At 44.8% G+C, this 15,911-nt stretch overlaps 1 protein-coding gene across 3 annotated transcripts in view; it reads right to left on the bottom strand.

The window, feature by feature from the left end:
* Positions 1-15,911, bottom strand: part of ZNF423 (zinc finger protein 423) — a 163,998-nt gene that overhangs the window by 107,253 nt on the left and 40,834 nt on the right. Inside the window, exon 1 of one of the 3 annotated variants that reach the window (XM_042821741.1) lies at positions 12,629-12,743. The exons of the other annotated variants lie outside the window; for them this stretch is intronic. The gene's annotated coding sequence lies outside the window, so the exon portion shown is untranslated. Of the gene's footprint in view, positions 1-12,628; positions 12,744-15,911 lie in introns of those variants that run through there. 3 annotated transcript variants of the gene reach the window in all.

Genomic DNA, 15,911 nt, shown 5'->3' with positions numbered 1-15,911 from the left:
TTTACTGCTGCACCAAGAGAGCCATATGGAGTCATAGAGCTCCTCTTTCCCGTCCCCATTTCCTATTAAAGCAGAGTCATTTAACAGGCACTTCCCCTTAAGATGCACACGCATCTACAAACATCTGGCAATTCAAGAGCCAGCCACTCTTGGTATGCTATGTAATTTCTCAAGTCTGACCCGTAATTCAGCTTAGATCCAGACTGTCAGCAATTTCCAGAAATAAGAGCTAAGGCACTTGCCTGATACTGTTTTTGTCAGCGCAGACAAGCTGCCTGCAGTTGTAAACAGGAGTATGACTCTGCTGAAGCACATTTTTGAGGCACCAGAAAGAGCAAGTCCACAGAGCTCTCTGCACTCCACGTTAGAACATATTCTGTCACTCCATCAGCAGTATTTACTATGACGGGCTGTAATCCGCTTAACATCTTCTGATAAAGCCTCTCCACTTCTGACAACTTTGATTCCAGAAGTTCAATGGCAAAGGAGGGAAAGCGACTTCCACAAAATCCCCCTTTACGAACCTGTACACCCTGTGTTAGCAGACACGATCATCACTTATTTGTGCCTATCAGCTTTGATGATAATTGCAACCCACTTGACACTTGAAAAGCAGTATTACCAACAAGAAATCTGATAAATATTCAACGAAACCTAAATTCAATAATTCTATTTATCTTCAATCCACCATTCAAAATATTTGTGTGTTAAAGACGGAGGGGATGAGGGAACCCTGCTCCTTCAACCCAAATGACTGAATCGCTGCACTAATTAACACAACTTTTTTATTTTTCAAGTTCAGTGAAAGAATGCCATCTATGCAAAATTTTGATCCCACATTACAAAATAATTACATGATAATTACATGAGCATTAAGATGTCTACCCCCCGAGTAAAGCTACTGCACCCAACCGCTAACTGAGGCAGGCCTGGAATGTTTCAGCTTATTAAGGAGAAATCCAGCATTGAGCAAAACCTCTAGCTGAAGCTGATTTCCACTCTTTTACTCCTCTGATTTCTAATTAATAATTAAAACATGTTCCTTTCTTTGGAAACCCAATTAGACTTGCGCATCAGCCTGAAAACAAACTTTTTTCTAGTAGCTAAGCTACTTCTCATGGCTTAATGGGGCGGCAGGAGTGTTTTCTACAGGGCTCCACTGACACAATTCATTTATTTCTTTCCATTCTACAATGGAGACTGTAATCCATCCCGAACAATATAAACATTACATTTGCACAGCTAATTAGGATGTTGGCAGTGTGAATTAGTGACCCTCTGATTTCTTCCAGTCAGGGCTGCCCCTGCTGCCTGTGCTACTTAGGATTCACAATTAGGCAATTATATTTTCAGCCTCTTTTTTTCCACTCTAATGCTACCTCTTCCCTCGCATTTAATAAGACTGTATGCACCGCAAGAGGAGCTGTGCTCTTTATTTTGGGGTTGGGAAGGGGAAGGGAGGGAAGAGAAGTGTGTCATGTTCAATCCTTCTCCATTTCAACCTCTGCTAATGTGACACCAGAGAATGGCGGAAGGTCTGGGAGCCTGCAAATCACTTCCATAAATGTTTTAAAGGAGTGACTGTGCAGAGTGGGTTGGAGATCTGTGCTGACTGGGAATGAAGCAGAAGGAGAGATGCACAGAGCAAGCAGCTCCTGTCCATGGGTGCAGCCAGCAACTGCATGAGCTCCACAGAGGGCCTTGGTGGCTGAGCTGTCCGGAGGCACAGAATGATGACAAATTGGAAAGAATTCAGAAGAGGGCAACAGAAGTGATTAATGGACTGGATGGACTGATTTATGAGGAAAGGTTACAAGGTCTAATTGTATGTATTCGTTGTTACAGAATAGCTAAGGAACTGCTTACGGGGGGCTCGCATACTGTAAACAACATTGGTATATCCCACTGAGCAAAGTTAGGATGGGTGAAAGGCAATCAGAAAACAAAATTTTATGCTAGACACCAGGAAGATATCTGCGATAAATGTTAGAAAGAGCTCTTTCTAAAGGGAAGGGCTAGAAGCCTCATCACTCGAAAGCTGTAATGGACAAAGCACTAAGAAAATACACTGCAGGGGATAATGTCTGTTTTAATGTTGATGCTTGTTTAACTCACTGACTAATGTGCACTGTGGAGAAATAGTATCCTTGTTGAAGCACAGTATATGGCTCGGTTCTCCTGTGCTGTAAGAAGTTCTCCATGAAAACCACTTGTTATTAAAGGCACAGAAAACATTCTGGGCCACCCCATAGTAGCTCCTGATCCACAGCTGCGAAACCCACAAAGTCTAACATTAACAAGGAGTGCAACATTACATCACACAATTTTCCAGTGTTCTCAAATGTTAACTCAGTGGTTTTAAAGCTCTGTAACCCCATCAGCCCCAGCACAGACCTCCTTGCAGAATAAAGCCCTTCTCTATTTTCTTTTTAAAATATGGAATCACTTTTATGTCCGAGGAAATCAAGTGTTTAAGAGCAAATTAACTTTGGCATTTGTGTGACTGAAGAACATAAATAAATCAAGAGAACTAAACTATTAGAAGTAACGAACTCAATACTCTTACTTATACCTAAGTAAATTAGGAATACTGCCATCAAATTAAGCCAATGGAAATACCATGAAACAGGACTGGTACAATTCAGCATAAGACCAAGCTGCACATAACCAGAATGACACATTTCCAGGCCATGTGCAGAGCTCCAGCCCAGGGAAAATAATTTACAGGCAGTTCATGGAGGCAGGAAGCACTGATGGCAGTCGCAGCAGCTTCACGGCTGCTGGAGCACCAGCGAGCAAAGCTGGAAAATCCACACGCTGCCAGTCCTCTCAGCGAATCACAACAGACACCAGGCCAGACCGGAGCACTACTGGCAAATCATTGTTTGCACAGTAATTCCCCTCCCATTTCACACTGCCACTCTTCACAAATATAGCCATATATATTGCCTGTAGAGATACAAAATGCTTCAACTTGTACAGAGATCTGCCCATCATCCTTCCCATGCATGAGACTACACACAGCCTCCAGCTAGCACAGCTGGACCTCCAGGTGCCAGATTAGGAGAAACCGAAAAGGTCCTCTTCCAAGAAAAACACAGCTCTCCTTCCCCCACCCCTGCTCACGTGCATGTGCAGAGCTTAGCAGGCTTGAGGGGCTTTCTTTATTCCCTGATACATCACCATTAAGCTCTACCGTATATATCTGATTCTGCCAAATTCTGTCATTTAATGCTTTGGATGTAAATTATAGGAAGAGATCACTGAACAAAGTACAGTAGAAAACAGATGCTCTAGACTGCAGGTTTTCTCAAAGCTACCGTTTCCTTTACAGCTCTATTTATTTGGTAAGTAGAGGAACACAACACGTTTGCTACCACCACTGCCACAAGAGAGAAGACAAGCGGTTTCCCCAGTGTTGCCATGTAAATCAGTTCCTTCCCCACACAGCCACCAGTCCAGCAGGCAGAGTCCAGGGCAGCCCCCCCAGAGGCGGGGACTTCGGTGGCTCTGTGCCTCAGTTTCCCATCCAGGAACCACAGAGCGCACAGCTGATCTACTCCACAATGTTTGTTTAAAACGCTGCTACAGAATGAAGCAGCTTTGGCGAGTGTTTGAAGTTCAGCTTTCATCTGATATCACGAGTGTTCAATTGAACTCTGAGTTCAGCTCCTCAATTGACACCACTTAAAAGATTTATACAACAGCTTTACTCATCCATGAAACTGAGCCCTCTTGTGTAGTTTACAGTACATTAAATCACTATACATCAGCACAGGTTTCGTGGTCTGTGGGAGGACAGTCTGAGAAAGCACCGAGAGCAAAACGCTGTGATACGAACGTGGAACTGAAACAGCCACAGCCCTACTGCAGCTACCAAGTCACACAGCGTGCAACTGCAGCAGTGGGAGCGATCTTCCTGACCTGACGGAAGTATGCAGTCCTGGAGAGAAGGCAAAGCTGCAAAGGGGCTCTCAAGAAACTTCTGAATGCCATTTTAATTGAAGATCTGACAAGGCTTGCTATTTCAGCTCTGACTAGTCGATGGCTCTGGCACCGGGTTACAGCAACAGAAACTCAGTGATGCATCTACACTTCTCGTTACTAAATTCAGAACAGCTTCTCTTTTTGCAGGGCTCCAGCCAGCTGCCCCATTAGCCTGGCTGCTCAGAACGAGGCAGCCTGATGGCAAAGCTCTGAGCACAGAAGTGCAAAGAAATCTTTAAATTTGGCTTTAATTCTTATTTCATCTATTTTGTGTGTTTATTTCCAAAGCATTTCCAAAGGCTATTTGCTTAACAGACCGGCTTATCTACATCTTTTTAGCCACATGTATCACTCACCAACATGATCTTATTACAGCAGATATGTTATTATAGCTTAACCTTGCTCTCAGTCACTAATCAAAAACAAATCAAACGTTCCCAGTTAACCAAACTCTCTTTTCTTTCAGCAACAAATGCAGCCTGGCTGCCTCACAGGGGAACCTCCACATACACACCCACAGGTCACCCACATCAGGCACATTTCTGAAGTCTAAATTTAGCTGCTCACATTTCTTCAAAACTTTAATTCCTGAATGTTGCGTTGGGACTGTTAAAGTGCTACACCCGAAGGCTGCAGTCAGGCTGAGCTTCATTCACATGGCAGACGTAAGGAATGAAGTGGCTGTAACATGCAGGCACACGGCTAGGAGCAAACAGAGCAGCACACAGTCCGGGCATTCCGAAGATGAGCTTCATCCCACAGCAACGCTGACAGTGCTCTAGATAAGCAAGAGCTACATCAATGAGCAGCATATTAAGCTACTTAACCAGGGGAAGAGGAGAAAAGGATAAAATCTTATACACATATAGAAACGCTGAATTTGCTGACATACCCCTTGGATTTCCAAATCGCTCCTTCAATGGATGCTGAATCAGTCACTGAACGCTCACTCTGGGAGCCTGAGCCCGTGCCTTCCCTCAGGGTGACACGCTGGGCTGCCATGGCAGCAGGGCAGGTGGGCCAACGGCCCTCCTCTTCCTCACAAGGCCAAGTGCTGACGCTGGCCTCACTTCTCCTTGTGGCAGAAGATGGAACAAATCCTTCTCCGTAACTGTAAGTTTTAAATTTATATAATAACTGCGAATCCACCAAAGCTGCCAAGAGACATTGAACTCATGGGATCTGTGAAAGTTTTTCACACCTGTGTTTTTCTCCTGTGCCTAATATTATGGGAGGCATTTCGGAGGATTTTACAATGCAAGTTTCAATGAGACACTTACAGTCTCCCTCAGGCAAATTGTCACAGCTGCAGAGGTCTGCTACCCAGCTGCCAATCAAGGCAGGCAGGGAATGTGTGCAGGGAAATCACAAAACAGGCAGCTTCATTAGGCTGCTGGAGCCTAACTAGGGGCTATCTGGGCATGCTCAAGCCCTTAAACAGGGCTGGTTTAGAAAGAGTAATTTCTCCTTTCCTTTCCAACTCGAGACAAGACTCTAGTACTCGCTGAGGAATGCATTGGTGCCAACTTTCCCTTTCCAACTTCAATGTTTGTTTTGCCCTGTCTAAAAAAAGGAATTACATCACCCTAGAAGTCTTTATTATTAGATTAGCTGATATCTTTGGAAAAAGTGGACACGGTTACAGGTTCCATGTCCCGCTGCCAGCTCTAAGAACCATGTCTGCTTTTTCCAACTCCAGAAGCTGCTCCAGTGAAATATTAGTTCTCTCCACAACTCCTTCTTCCTGCATTTTCTTGGATCACCACTATACTAGAACTAAAATTTTTCCTCCTTCATTACAAATGCAGAAAGATTCTGAGGGAATTGACTAAACTAAGAAGAAAAAAGAAAGAGAGAGAGATTGGCAGACAAGGACAAACACGCAGAAGTTCAGCCCAAATGATAATCAAGTGGGAAATCTAAAAGCACATGGAAACAAGTGGCATATTGTAAGCCATTTAGCAAAGTTAATTATAGGTATTCACTACATCTGCCTTGGCCCCAGTTCAGCAAAGTATTTAAGCATGTGCCCAGCTTTAAGCAAGCACAGGCTGCAGAACCTATGCGTCCAGCCACGTGCAGCAGTCAGGCATCTGCTGGAGCACTTTGCTACTGCAGGACCACAATGTATCGCAGAATCTCCCTGAAAGGTATCTAATAAACAGCTGTTATTTTAAGGAATACACAAACGCATCACAAGTTTTATGTCCCTGAAAGTGCCGGTGTCACGAGAGTATAATTCCACATATAACATGGTTACATCCATGGAGGTCTTTTTGCATTACATATTTTATGAATGAAAATAAAAAAGCAGACGTTAAGCTCCAACATAATCAGATTCTGTCCTCTCTCCATCACATTTAACCTCTGCTGTCCTCATTGCTTCTTTGTTATTTCTTATTGACAAGACAATTTTCCCAGGAAAACAGACAATACGTTGCTTTTTTTTTTCTTTTTTCTTTTAAATTGCTACACGTTTGGATCTGCTTCTAAGCATGGAAGAAACTAACAAAATGTTCAAAGAGTAATGTTCAGGTGGCAGAGCAGGACACGTCTAATTTTCTGAATTTCCAGAGGCACAATTCCTGCTAAAACAAAAGGCGCTGGACAGAGCTCAGCCCACCCTCCATGGCATTTCAAGTTAGACCAGATGTGGGTGCTTCGTGTCCCACAGTGCAAAATTTCTGGGCTATGTGCTTAAAATTTCAGGCGGATTCCCTGCGCGAGCCCTGCACATGTCAGCGCAGGCAGCAGGAGCCATTGTTGGCTGGGCCCGCAGGGAGGAGGTGCTGCCGGGGCAGATGGGACCGCACTAATGCGGCAGCTCCCAGGGCAGCCCCCCGGGAACGGAGCCCTGCCACCACCACCTGCCTCCCTGGGGCCGATGGCACGATGCCACCGAAGCAGCACGGGGTGTCCCCAGGGGTGGCGTGGCTCACGGGCGCTCCGCGCGCCCCCGCTGCGCTCAGCCAGGCCAGTGATGGACGTGCAACGTGGGGTGTGATGGACTCGGGGAATTTCAAGCTAACAAAGACCCTAGCCCTCTGCTCCTGCTAGTGTTAGTAATAACCTCCACATCGCTATCCATCCTACCTGAGCTAACAGTTTATAAAGCGCCACCCGCAGCTTGTCCCTTATAGTTTATTAACATACACTAATAAACAGTCTGCTTCACTCCCACTGTGCTGCCAAGTGAAGCCAGTCAGAATAACTGCATTAGCTTTACTGTTCTTTCTCAGCACATTTTTTCCACATGGGAACAATTAGGATCAACTCCCTCCAGATTATATTTAGAAATCTATCACATTTGAACAAAAATAACAATAATCATCTTTTTCGCAAACGCATCTGCAGGCATCCACAGAAGATTAACCTGACTGACGGTACCACAGGCTCTGAGTCTCCTCGCAGCTCCCTGCTCATAGAGGGTTAATGCTCCCCGTGCTCCAACTTGCACCTATTGTGCTCAAGTTTAAAAATAAGATGTGAAAGATGCATTATGTAAGGCCAGCACTGCTATCCTGCCCATCTCCTATTTTGGAATTAAAGATCATCATTGCTCACATCAAAGGGGCCGGGTGAGAATAAAAGAAAAGACAGGAACAATGAAAATAGCTCCCCGACACAAACCAGATCAAAGGACTAGGCACAGAAAATGAGGAGCTAGGGGGTCCTTTAATTACTGTCCACATCCTCCAAGTCATGTGGTGAAAAAGAAGAGAAAAAAGTTTTGAAGGCCACTGGGTTTTGTCTTGCTGTGGCTCCCGTTTCCACAGTCTGTGCCAGTTCCCTACAAACTGCTCTGCTTTTTATTTTTTCATTTTTATTAAAGTCAAATAGGACTCCTGGACTCCAAAACTCCTCCCTTATGCCAGGAGGAGGAGAGGGAAGGAGGGGTAAGAGGGGCAGGAGTGGAGATAGTCTGCAGCAATTGCCTGAAACAATTTCAGGAGGACTGCTCCAGGCAGCGCCCCAGGAGCTGCGCTGGGAAGGAGAGAGCTGGCTACCTGAGGCTAGTCTTTATTTGCAGGCCTCCCGGGTTGAGCCAACTTCAAATTCACATAGGGCACTGCTCCGTGGGGCAGCAGATCAAACCTGGCTACTGGCTGTTTGAGCTCAGCAGCAGAAAAAAGGATTGCTCTGGGACTGAGCGTAAGTAGAAGCATGATTAAACTTCAAACATATCCCCCCCCCTTTATACACAGCAGACAGTTATGGCTAATATTTCAATATGGACTTTAAAAACATACTGAAAATAACTTACTACAGCATGCTGGGTGAGAGTTTAAAATAATAAAAAATTAAGCTAGCTGTATTATTGCAATCAAGCCAAATGTTCAAGTTTACCTTTCCTGAATAATTAAGGGACTATTGTTTAAAAGGATCTCTTTTCATTTAACTTAGACATCAAGATTTAAATTTGGATATTTGAGTACGGACTGGAATCCGTGGACACATCATAGCATTTACTTCCTTCTATTTGTGTTTCAAACGCAGAGCGTTTCTCCCTAATTACTCTTATGTTTATTTTTAAAGGACAGGATAAAAATAAGTGGTACTGGGAAAAAATAGGACAATGATTTAAGAGTTGCTTTGTAAGAAGCTGACCAGACTTTCTAGGAAATAATGGTGTGTTATCACTGTTCAAAAGATTTTGGACAAGAATAGAGCCAGGATCTTCCCAAGAAAGGGCATTTACTAATATAGATACTAGCGGCAGACACAGACAGAAGTCACTGAAGAGGAAAATGTATTCCCATTTCAGGTCAGTTTGCTTGGATTTATGCTGTATGCCAAACTAAAGCGTGAAAAGCATTCAAATAGAATGTTATAGTCTTTAAAGAAGGCAGCTAATGTCACCAAGACATCACAAAGGCATCTTTCTCCCCGTCCTATTTGTGTTTTGGAAATTCCTTAGACGAGCAGAAGGGATGATGTTTTAAGAAGCAAACTCCATCGAGAGCCAAGTTGCTTCATCTTTCTCATAAAAGTTGCCTCCATCATTTCCCACTCTTGGACACTAACGTGCAGTGAACAGCCATTCTCAGGAGGACAGATGAAGACTAAATTAAGCAAATACAGACTACAAAGCTGCTTTCCTAAGTGGGCACCATGCCTAGGCTCCACATCTAAGCAGCATGCTAGGTGCGTGTACTGCGTTCCAGTTTGCTGTCTTGCAGACATCCACGTTGGGATCCTTGCCCAAGCAAGTCTTCAAAGCTGCCATTGCTCTGGTGGGATAAACACAGGACAGTGGGACAGGGACATCTGCCTCTTTGTAACAGGTCTCAAAGTATCACATTATCCATTTAGATAGCCTTTTGACTGAGAGAGTTTCCTTTTTGGGCTTAGCCCCTAATGCAAAGAACAGATGAGATGGTTTAAGAAAGTCTCCAGGTAAAACATGAGAAGGATGCTTAACATCCAGCTTCTGACAAATAGCTGCACTCAGGGAGCCGCAAAGGTTAGGGAAATAAACACGGTCAATTAAATGAACTGATTGAAAAGAAATCAGAGATCGCTCCGGGGAAAATCTGAGATTCAGTCATACAGCCAGTGCAATCTTTTTGGGAGGGGGTAAATGGGGCAAAAGCCAGGAAGAACTGCAGTGCCTTACTCGTTTGGCAAAAGGTGGCTGCCATAAGGAAGGAAATAAACTTTAAAGGAAATAAAATACAAAGAAAAATCTATGATGGGTTCAAAAGGAGACTCAACCAGCTCACTCAAAGTCTCTGTACCAAACAGGGAATTATGCTGGGGGAAATTCAATCAGCAGTAAAGACTCTTCATCACATGTTTTGTGCTTTCTACAGACTGTCCTGTGAAACACAGGATAGATGGATAGATGCTAAGAGATATTCCAAAGCACTCCAAGATGAATTAGCAAAGATAAATTAAATGAAGAGAATTCTAGTAAGGATACTGCAAAAGAAATCTCTCTTTTTTTTTTTTAATCTCATCAGAAAAGTATCTATACGCACATTCATGGGAGGGAATGATTTTTCTAATAGTTCATTTATTTTTGATGCGCTTTTTCAAAAGACCACAGGAACACAGTGGAGTCAGCCAGAAGTAAAGATCTGCATGGAAGAGTTACCTCTGCTTTGTGTCTTTCCCTCGCAACTTTGACAGTAGATTCAATATGCAGTGATGGGCTTTGTCTGGGCAGTGAGCTCAATGACATAAATAACAGAAGGCTGAACATAAACAGAAAGTATGCTTCTCCCCCTGATAAGTAATCTGGAAAGGCCATAAATGTGACAGAAAGCTGTTGACACAATGCCAGCATATCTAAAAATCAAAACTAATGAGCTCAAGCTGCCATCACTAGGAGCACGTGTGCCTTTTCCTGTCTCACTTTCTGGGATATTGCTGCAAAAGGAGGGAAGTCCTGAAGTAGCCTCTGACTGCCTCAAGAGAAAGGTATCTTTTAACTAACCTAGCTATTTACCCCTCAACTCAAGAATCATTTGCTATTGGGGTTGTGGAATTCTGATTTTTATTGTGGAAGTCAATCACCTGGTCAGTTCTCATTTAATCTTGTAACAAAAAAGCACTGCTCATTAAGACCCCAAATTGCACCAGAAGCAAAATTCAAATCTCACTTTCTGCTACAGATTCTTTTTGGGTTTTGTTCAGTTACAGAATAATTTACTCTGGATGGAGATCACCTCTCCACAAACTGTTCCTCACAACTGATGCTGCCACCATGAAGTCACAGGGCATATTGAACACGCTGTAATTTGTATTTATTTATTTGTTTGGATGATACGTTGTAAGTAAAATTACTTTAACAGACTGGCTCCTGGAAGCCATTAAGTGCCCAGGCAGGGAAGATATTACCCCATCACACCTCCAGAAGCAAGACGTTTGTTCCTCTTGCTTCACAAGTCCATGTCTACAACAGCACTTCAGATAAATAGTGAGGCAGCAGTTGATACTGGAAAAGAAAGCAGAGCAGTGCTCAGCTGTTGACAGAATTGCTTGCCCAAAAGAAAAGAAAAGTAAAATAATGTAGATGCATTTCTTCCTTCCAGTAAGTTTCTGATTTCAGAAGTTTTAGGATCATACTAATCCTCTTTCCATCTCTTCCTCCAATTCTGCATCTCCTCTGCAATCAGAGCACATAAGTCTGTTTCTCTCTGAGGTCGTTCACTCTCCTTTCCAACCATTCTGTCTACCTGCTCTGTGAATCTAAGACTGATGGTGACGTGGGGCTATAAAAGCAGTATGAAAGAGAGAGTGAATGCTTGGCAGTCAACTGAGAGACCATTCCCATGAAGACCCAGACAAAAAAAGAAACTTTGTCAAAATTACAAGACAGCCCAAGTGAACCGAATGAGTATTCCAGGATTAGGAAATAAATGTAAGATTACACCAACAACAGAAACATCACAGCTCTCCTGCATGCTTTCATAAAACTAAAACACAAAAGCAAAAGCATAATTCTGATGGCTCTTAATAATTACACACACTACCAGAATATGGTATCGATGTACACACGATTTATCTCAAATGTGAATTAACTGATGCCTTACTGAACTTGCTCTCTCACACTGACATGTTTATGTAAGATACTCACATGTTCATACTGATACATTTTTGAATAGCACATTTTGCTCAAAAACTTGATGTTTTTCAATTTTAAATCATTTTTAAATGTAAGGTGCCTAATGCAACTATATATCTGATAAAATTTGCAAGCAATCCAAGCTTTTCCCTTTGAGTTTAACTTGGACGTACTCCTGCATGCTTCCACGACATCAACTTAAAATAAGCTGGTGAATTTCCTCCTTATTCTCCGGGGCAGATGTAATGTTCTGGCTGTGACTTGAGTGAGACTTCGTGAATTATATAGCAGGAACAACCTCAAACCCTAATTTCAAAATATTCAACTAAATATCTTAATGATGTTTTTGCCTGCCAACAGACACAGCCCACACCCAGGAAACGAAGGAGACCTGGCCTGTGAGGCCACAGAGATTTGTAACAAAGCAGGGAAAAGGAACAGCAGGAATTACTTCACCAATGGATCTCCTCAAGTCTTTACCAAAGGGACAGAAATCATTTTGCTGGTGTTTCCATTTTTCCTTTTTCTGCTCTCTCTCATGCTGATATTTCCTCTTCATCCACTGCCATCTCCCAAAGAGCTTCTATATTTCTATTTCTATTTCTATTTCTATTTCTATTTCTATTTCTATTTCTATTCTATTATACTACTCTCCTTCCTTCATTGCTACACAAATTCACCCATCTTTTAACCTGGTACTCTAAAAGGTAGGATCTGGCAGAATAAGTAAACAAGTCACACACGTTTCACACTGAACTTATCTTAACATACAGTCTCTAGCTTTGAGAAAGAAGTCCTCCTTCCCCCACCACCCTACCAAGCAACATGCCTTTTGAGCTTGCTTGGGAAAGGCAAAGAAACGGATATCGAAATAAAAGTCATATTTTTAAAAGGAATTTTAAGTCTTCATTCTTTCTGAAGTTCAAAAGCGAGAGATGCCATACTGGTGCCCCTATTTAAAATCCTTAACAGGGATGGCCTTTGGGCAGCATCTCACTCCTGTCACCAGGGATGTCAGGGCCAGCACCCACAGCCATACTTCCCAGCCAGAGCACTCGGAGGGGAACTCACCTGCAGAACACCCAGCCCGTGCAGATGGTCAGTGTGAAGCTGGGCCGCCGGGGAGAGGAGGCCTCCAGGGGGTGCCTCATGCTGCCTGAGGTACACTTCAGTCAGACGCCACAGCTCTCCACACCTCCAGTCTAGTTAATGAAGATCACTCTGGCTTTGCAGGAAGAAGGAAAACGCAAGCAGAGAGCAGTTGTTGCCTGCAACTTCCTGAAGTCAAACGAAACCTTCTTCAAGTCTGAGCTTGAGCAAGCAGAATCAGAGGGCATAAAACTGCCTTTAGCCCTAGCCCGTGGCACAGCTCTGACAGGGCAGGGACGAGGACACAGAGCAGCCCTGCTGAGCCCAGCCACCACCTCATGCCATTCACCCAGTTCTCTGCTGGCTACCCAGACCCAGACATCAGTGCGGTTTCCACACCCATTTCCCCTCAGCCTTAACTCACAGCCTCCACTCACTCGCCTTCCTGCTCCCCACCACAGCTGCCACGTCCCTCTGCCTGCACTCCGGTCTCCTCACAGCCTCACAGCACCAGCCCCACCGCCTCCTTCACACTTCCTCACACTGTCTACCTGTCCCCCACGGTCCCCTCCACTCCACAGGAGAGCAAGGGAATGGGCAGCAGGTCCCATCTCTGCTGGCACAGGGCGCCTGAGCGTGGGCTGAGGCAGTGCCTGCCCTGAGGCAGCAGTGAGCACACTGCACTCACCACCATGTGCTGTCTGGGGCTGGCCCTCCAGCATGCAGCTTTTTTAACATGACTTTAAGTTAAAACCCACCTCTTTTATTTTAGGAGTTTGCTCTCGAGCAGTCTGCACCTCCGGCTGCCTCTGACTTCTGGTTCTCAGCATCGTACAGGCTCATACCCCAAAATTCAGCACAGGAACCATTCTAAATCTTTCTCCAGGAGGTCCGAGGCTTGTCCCTTCCTCGCACTCCCAGTGGGCTGGGCTGGCAGCTCTGAGGGTGCACCATGCCAGGGGCTGTGGCCCCAGTGCTGACAACAAGCCAAGGACCGGAGGAGCTCAAAGGTGAGCAGGCAGTGTGGTGCACATCACCTCCATGAGTTTTGCTGGTTTTTTTCTATCCAAACAAACTCGTAATACTTTTCACTCAGGAGCTTGTTTTCCATATTGCTGTCAGCACTACTGAGGCCAACAGACTGCGAGCACTGGCCAGCTCTGGACCAGCTGGAGGAGAATGGCTCCTGAGCATGACACCAGTCACACACCATACTGCTCAGGGCAGCTCAGCACTCGTCTTTAGGGCAGTGGCCAAACAGACCAGGCAGAGGCCTGTGACCTCATTATGTTTGTGGGTTTCATTACACCAGAACCTGGAACTTCATGGGAGGCTGACAGCAGTAGCCCAGTAGGCTCTTGAGAAATCAGTGTGTTCTGTCCACACACAGACCCTGCAGTGACAGCCAAGTCCTTGTCCAAAGTCGATCAGCCTATGGCCATAAGTTTTTAATGTGGTGCCTTCAAGAAGACTTCTCTCTTCAAAGCTGACCTGTCCCTCTTATGGTCATATCAAAGCAGATTATCAGCTCTTTCAGCAGAGGAGATTCCATACCCTGTTCAAAACAATATCAGCTGTGATTCACAGCTGAAGGCTCGGGGCTCAAGATACCCTTCTCCTGCCCAAACTGCCAGCAAACACTCCTCTGCTTCATAGTTGAGAAAAATCCCATAAATTTCAGCCTACGTACAAAGAAATCTTCCGCTGCTGCTTTGAGAAAAAATGTGAGAGAACACCAGTAAAAAACTCAGCTTCTTCATGATAAAATAAACCAGAACATAAGACTACATAAGACTCTTTCATTTCACCAATACAACCACACATGCATTTGCTCTGGGATGGGAACCAACATGATCATAGCAAAAGCAGGTTGTTATAATCCTTGGCTAATATATTTCCCAGGTTAGGGGCTATTCTCCAACCTCATGTTTGATTTCTAGTCCTCTGGCACTACAATACTGCTTGCCTGCCCACCTTACCCTGTGTCTACAAAGGAAGGAGAATATACTGTTAGCACTTGCAAGGTTCATTTAGGATACAGAATACTCTCTGTACAGTCCATTCCTTCTTGGAAACGATTTTTTAAATGGGCAAAGAAATTCCCTCCATCACAGAAAGAAAAAATGTGAAAAAATGCCAGTTTAGGTCTATGGTGTCATGGTCCACAGCGGAGGCTTTTCCCCCCCAGTACTAATTACCTACAAGGCAGGATATAGCACTACACATTAAGCACCATGTCTGATCAAGCAGAATACTTTTTAAAACGGTTTACTAGTTATTAGGTATCCTGCAATCTACATGCTGTGCTGACATAAGATTTTACTGCTTGTGGATGCAATTTCCAAAGACTAAAAAATATAAAAGGTTTCATTTACCTGAAGTACACAAAACACTACTGATCTTGAACATTATACTGGGGGATCCCCTTAAAAAGAGAAAGAAGTTCTGGCTGAATGGTTGCTAGTGAGAAAGATCCAAAGTGGTGCCAATAAACCAGAGGAGGAAGCAGCACAAGATAACCTGCAGCACAAATCTCGGTTTGCTCTGCACATACCTTGTGCTGGGATAGGAGGCTGCAGGGGGAGAGGAAGAAGAGCTGAAGGAACGCCCAGTGTGCATCCGCCACATTGCCGTCCCCAGGCGATCCCCTTCTCCAGTGCCACCGTACATCGGCTTTGTGGACAAAATTGACTTCTCATCCCCTGCAGCCAGCCAGCTACAGACCACCAAGCTGACAAAGCCATTGATTTTCTTCGTCCTTAAAAGCACGCTCTGCTGAGCTTGGAGCCGCGTGCTTGTAAGTTTAAAGGGGGTGCGTTTTATTTAATTGTGCCTTTTCTTGGCCTGAATTTCCCCCAAAAAGCTGAAGAGGGCATGTGCTTATTATCTTTCAGTACAGCACGCGGTCGGTGCAACCTGAGCCCTTCGAATACTTCGGTCTGAAAATTAGAAAAAAATTAATTGCAAGGCAAAACAAGGCTGCTCTGCGACTGTGATTCAATCAATTACCATTATCTGCCAGCGCAGCCCTCCCTGCCGCCCCTGGACCACTTGTGTTTAACTTTCTTTGCCAGTCGCCGCGGCCCCGCAGTGCACTGGCAGCGTGGTGCTGGCGGCTGGCTCCCGCGCGGGGCCCTTATCAGGCGCTCCCAGTCAGCGGCGGCCCCGCGCAGCTGCCGGGGACCCCCTCCGTCCCCCGCGTTATCTGCCGCTGCAGGCCTCGGCCGTGAGGAGGGGGCCCGCGCCGCCCCCGGCCTCCCCATCG

The sequence above is a fragment of the Centrocercus urophasianus genome, unplaced genomic scaffold (genome assembly GCF_019232065.1).
Source record: "Centrocercus urophasianus isolate 14NV4802_14NV808 unplaced genomic scaffold, USGS_Curo_1.0 seq_2, whole genome shotgun sequence".
In the NCBI taxonomy this organism is placed as follows: Eukaryota; Metazoa; Chordata; class Aves; order Galliformes; family Phasianidae; genus Centrocercus; species Centrocercus urophasianus.
Note: the sequence above shows the minus strand (reverse complement) of the source record. Positions and strands in the feature narration are given on the sequence as shown.